We start from the raw sequence: 6,137 nt of genomic DNA on the forward strand, positions 1-6,137 counted from the left end.
TGCATTTCAGGGGTTTTGGGGGAGTTTGGCCCCCCAAAATACGCCCAGGATACGTGTCCCTATTTTAATCTCTGGGAGTTGGCAACCCTAACCTTGCCATACCTTAGCTTTGGTGAACTGACGACACTGGTTAAGAGGGCAGGTCCTTTGTTTGTTTGGGGGAACGGGGTGCACTTTGTCTTTGTAAATAGATGTGTACAAATTTGATTGTGAAGGTTTGTTTTTAATTTCTTGTCAGGTTTGTATTGCACTGATGATGATATTCACATTTTAAAGTGTTTCCAGAGAGTCATAGTTATGTTTTCTTATAAAAGAAGACAGTTTATTATTAGCAAAACAAATTCTGTAGGTTAAATATCACATTTGCATTTTGTGGAATTTATTATTCTAAGGATATTTTTTTATAATTATATCAGCTGTGCACTGTTTGTTTTGTTTTACTAGTAATAGTTTAATAGTGAGCACAATGTTAAAGCTGACTGAACTCTTAAGGTGTCACACTTGTTTTTTTTCCGCCATTGTTCGATGTTTCTTTTCAGTAATCAGCTCATATAGAACCATACATGTCGCTCATTCAGTTGCCATTCAACAAACTCGTCATATTTAGGGCTGAGAAGAAAGATTTCAGTCAAGGAGATGGATCACCCATCTGCTGGTGAAAGCAGTGGCGTGGTGGGAGGGGGGCCATACCCATTAAGCACCCCCCCCCCACCCCCCTCCTTTAGCTCCTCCCAGGGGTGTGGCTGGTCCTCCCTGTTGCATTGTGGCCAGCGAGGGAAAGGACAAGACACGGCAAAAAGACAGTTTTAGAGAATCTACTGGGAAAGTGCATAGAGGAGGTTGTTCTCTCTTTATCTGATAATAAATTGGACACGACTCTCTGTGTACTTTTTAGTGGACACAGATATGTCACCATATAATCTCATTTTCCCAGGCTGGCGGGAATAGGAACTTGGGCATGAAAAGATCTGTGGCTTGATCGACTTGATTTGATTTTATATCGTAGACCAGTGGTTTTCAAGATGGGGGGCCGCGGATCTGGAAAGGAAAGGACCTGAAAGACCTGAAAGAGGGGTGCCAGGAAAGACCTGGCACCCCTATTTTGGGCAGATCATTATTGTGATGTGTGTGCAGGCTGAAAACCCACCTCTTCAGGAAACACTACCCTTCCTCTTTGTCTGGCTTACTTGTTGTTAACTAGTTGTACGAACTCTTGTTTTATTGTTGTACTGTTTTATTGGATCTTGTTTAGTCGATACACTTTTTGTATTAGCTTGTGTTCATTTGATTTTCCTATTTTGTCTCATCTGTTTAAGAAAGTAGGTAGCTGATATATAGCACTTTTACCTTAGCGCTAGGTATACTCTTGGTTGCTTGTTTTTGCAGGAAATGCACTTAAGACTTCTGGTGATTAGTAGTTTCGTACCTATGTTGAATGCACTTATTGTAAATCGCTTTGGATAAAAGCGTCTGCAAAATGACTGTAATGTAATTGTAAAACATCTTGCAAATGTATCATTACTTTCAAAAACTTCCCAACATTTTCCAATTTTCTATTATCATTATTTTTTTTATTCTCAAACAAATTTGTTTTTGAAAATGGCAAAAAAAAAAATCTGATCCAAAGTCACAACGCATTACCTTACATTGTTACTTGTGACGCATTGTGAACTTGTAGATTGGCCATTTTTCTTTTTTAGAGCCATTTCACAATAGCAGGACTATCCTGAACTGTTGTTGCCTAGTTGTTGTTTTAGAGGTACAACATGCACAAAGGACTTATATGGGACAATAGAACATTTTGACACAAGGGCGTTTAGAACCTATTACAGAAGTAGAGTGATTCAGCTAATTGATCATCAACACAGTAAATATTTTGCCAATGACATATAATCATGATGGAATTATTCATAATTTTAACATGGATTGTTTTGGAGCTGAATTGAGCTGCAATGAGGTTCCTTCAATGTGGTTCTGTGTTCCTATTGATAGAACCTACTGTATATGGTAAAGGGTTAAATGGAAATGACCGCACGCCCATTGTGTCTCATATATACTTCATAATCTCTGGTTTATGTGGAGAATATGGGATTTAAACTAAGAGGCAACAAGATTAGTTGGGCCTTTTTTCCCTGTTCTAAACAGCATCTTATGGTGGCTGCTCGACCAGAAAATGACATACAAATCGTTGCTGTCGGGGGGGGGGGGACCTTTTATGTACAAAACCATTCCTTTTAATTGTTTTTAAAAACATTAAACACTGCGACACTCTTGTATGATGCAGTAGGGCCTTAACTTACGAAAAAAAAAGAAATTGAAAGTTAAAATCTGGAGAGACGAGGTTTCTGCCCGACGGATACAAAATGTGCCTTTAGAGATCATAGGTTTTGGATTGGAAAGGAGAGGAAAAATTAGAAATTAAAATGGAAAATAATAAGATTAGTGTCAGTTTATCTGGAGTCCCTATTTCTGGCCTGTCATTATTATTGTCAAATGTATGCATTTAATAAAAAACTATATGAGCTTGTAGATCAGCTATTTTTGCAATTTGTGAAAAAGTATTCAATTTTTGTTTTTTAAAGTATCAATACTGCAATATAGAAATACTCTGTTACAAGTAAAAGTCCGGAATTCAAAATTTCACTTGTCGTAAAAGTACAAAAGTATTGGCATCAAAATATACTTAAAGTACCAAAAGTAAAAGTAGTCATTGTGCAGAATGTCCCATTTCAAGTTTTCAAATGTATAAAAAATCTTATGAAAATAGCCGATTTGGCTATTCAAAAATAGCAGATATACAAGCTTGTAGATCTGCAAAAAATAGATATAATCGTGAAAATCTTTGAATATATATATTTTAAAGCAAACATTTGTAACTCAAATCTTTGCTTCATGGGGTTCCTACAAATGTCTTCTAAATCCTAACAGTTATTTTTTTTAAAACAACTTATGTTGCTATAATACCAGTGGTTCTCAAAGGACCCCCAAAATGATATGTATTTGTCCGCGGACCCACCCACTATCTCAAAATAATTTGTTCCGGGGACCCACAGAAGCAAAGATTTGAGTTCAAAATGAATATATATATTCAAAAATATATACACATTTTCACGATTTACATTTTTTTTTTGCAGATCTACAAGCACAATTCTTTTCAAAAATAGCAGATCTACAAGCTCATAGCACGGCACTCTGTTCTGCGAATGCAACAGCATTTTGGCGATGGCTTGCATGGGCCGCCCGGATTCTCCGGAGTTTCAGGTAGATCTGCTATTTTGGAATAGGCAAAGAAGGCAAAGAAATCTAAAATGACACAGATGCGTTCCTGGCAGCTATAGTGTAGCTGCTCTGCCATAAAATGAGACACAAATGTGCCTTAGATAGCCCGACTCTGCCTTTTCTTTTGAGGCCCCTGCACTTTGAACAGACAGATGTGGGGGCCCTTGAGAGGCTCCGGGTCCCTCCCCCATCGACCCCTCCCAGAAGAGGGGGAACAATTAATCGACTTTTAAAGCAACTGCTTTTCTTTTTTAAGGGGGGTATCCCCCCCCCCCCACCACACTTCTCTCTGGCTGAGCGGGGGGATTCACAAATTGGTGTGTTGAACTTTTCATTGGGACTAAATAGCTGCCAATGAAAGTGTAAATGACCCCGGCGGTGAATGTGCTGGGAGGGGCCCGGCACAATGACCCCCACGGTGACAAGGCCTCCGGCAGACAGAATGGACATATTGTCACGGCCGCTGTCATCCAGGAACCGTCAGGCCTCATGAATTCACCCGGACACTGTGTCCGCCATTACAGCCCCTCCCCTTATCTCTCTCATTGTTCATATAATATTTTATTTATATGTGTGTGTGTGTGTGTGTGTGTGTGTGTGTGTGTGTGTGTGTGTGTGTGTGTGTGTGTGTGTGTGTGTGTGTGTGTGTGTGTGTGTGTGTGTGTGTGTGTGTGTGTGTGTGTGTGTTTGTGTGTGTTTGTGTGTGTATATATATATATATATATATATATTGTAAATGTGTAAATTATAATTATTTGAAAACTTTAGTTATTAGTTACTTTGCAGATATAAATTATTACATTATAAAACATACATTAACCACTATTTTATACCTAGGCTATTTGAAAATTGCAGATCTACAAGCTCACAATGTGTCGCATTGTGACGCGTTGTGTAGATCTGCTATTGTACATCTGCTATTTTCAAACGTTTTAGTACTTTTACTTTTGGTACTTTAAGTACATTTTCATACCAATACTTTTGTACTTTTACTCAAGTACATTTTGAATTCCGGACTTTTACTTGTAACAGAGTACTTCTATACTGCAGTATCGATATTTTTACTTTAGTAAAACATTTGAGTTCTTTTTCCAACACATGCAATATAACATGATATAGAACATCTTTGTTCATTTACACCCTGGTGTCAGGTAGGAGGACCCCTACTGGTCGACAAGTAGTACTGCGCCCATAAGAAGCTCAAGAAGCTCATACAGCAACATCTTTTATTTGTTTATTTTAGATCCCCATTAGTGACTGCCTCAGCAGTGACTATTCTTCATGGAGTGTGTGTGTGTGTGTGTGTGTGTGTGTGTGTGTGTGTGTGTGTGTGTGTGTGTGTGTGTGTGTGTGTGTGTGTGTGTGTGTGTGTGTGTGTGTTTTGTAATAATAATGTGTTTTGTAATAATAATCTAAATCTACAAAGTAACTAGAAACTGAAGTTTTTAAATAATTGTAGTGGAGTAAAAGTATAATATTTGCCTCTGAGATGTAGTGGAGTAAAAGTAAAAGTATTGTAAATTGGAAATACTCAAGTAAAGCAAAAGATAATACCTCAAAATTGTACTTAAGTACAGTACTTGGAGTAAATGTACTTAGTTACTTTACACCACTGGATGCAAGGCCAAACAACCCTCCTCTCTGCATGGGAACTCCAGCAGGTTCTCATCATGGGGGGGAAACGGCCCAGGAGGGGGAGCCCATGCAGCGCCCCGGAGCCCCCCGCGCATGGCGGCGCTGGCCCGGTCCGGCCCTGCCCTGCAGGGGAGTTGGCCCTGGCTGTGGCTGTGGGGAGTAAATTGGTTTATCCCAGGGTTTGGACTGCGTTCCCATGTGGGCCCACTGCTGTGTGGAGGCCCAGGGTTACAATATGGACCCAGCATGATCCCCACACTGCCACTGCTGTGTCCCCATGGCTTCCATAGAGAGGCCTGCATGGGCCGGGATGGGGTTCGATCCCCCCCCCCCCCCCCCCCCCCCCACCCGGAGCACAAAGCCAAAAAACAGATCATGTCTCTCTGCATGGCCCAGCTGAAAGGAGACCAAAATGACCAAAACCTTTTCAACGCCCAGCAATGCTGGGCGTTGAAAAGGTTTTGGTCATTTTGGTCTCCTTTTCTTTTGGTGGGTCAGTATTTGTGCTGAAAATCTGTTCTGATAATTGAATTATGGCGAAATGCGATTTTGTTGTTTCTGTGTCCTTGTGGATTCACAGGGTAATGAGATTATCAGTTCTATAGGTGATGCACGGGACGCACCGGGTTCTGTTTGCTTTGTTCAGTGGTGGAAAAAGTACTCAAATGTTTTACTTAAGTAAAAGTATCAATACTGCAATGTAGAAATACTCTGTTACAAGTAAAAGTCCGGAATTCAAGATTTACTTGGGTAAAAGTCCAAACGTAATGGTATCAAAAAGTACTTAAAGTAAAGTAAAAGTCACATGTTTCAAAATGTATAAAAGTCATTTGAAAATAGCAGATCTACAAGCCCACAATGCGTCGCGAGTTTGCAGATCGACTTGTAAAGATATTGACAGGAAATGGGGAGGGGGATGACACACAGCAAAGTTCATCGGGGTTGGGAGTCGAACTCGTGACACGCTGTCAAGCTGGATTACCAGCGTATGTGGTATGCGCCTGGACCGCTGGACTGTAAGGGCGCTTCATTATCTGACCATTCACAGAGCTCCCGGCTTCAATTTCATTCCTTTTACAGCCAACCAAAAAATCCCCCTTCATTTCCCTTCATTTTCCTCCCGCATTTCTAGCCAATGAAATCTCCCCCTCGTTTTCCTTCCGCATTTCTAGCCAATGAAATGTTCCCCTCGGCTCGTTTGCCCGTTAGCCAATGAAAACCCG

This window comes from Gymnoscopelus microlampas (genome assembly GCF_963454915.1).
Source record: "Gymnoscopelus microlampas genome assembly, chromosome: 11".
NCBI classification, from domain to species: Eukaryota; Metazoa; Chordata; class Actinopteri; order Myctophiformes; family Myctophidae; genus Gymnoscopelus; species Gymnoscopelus microlampas.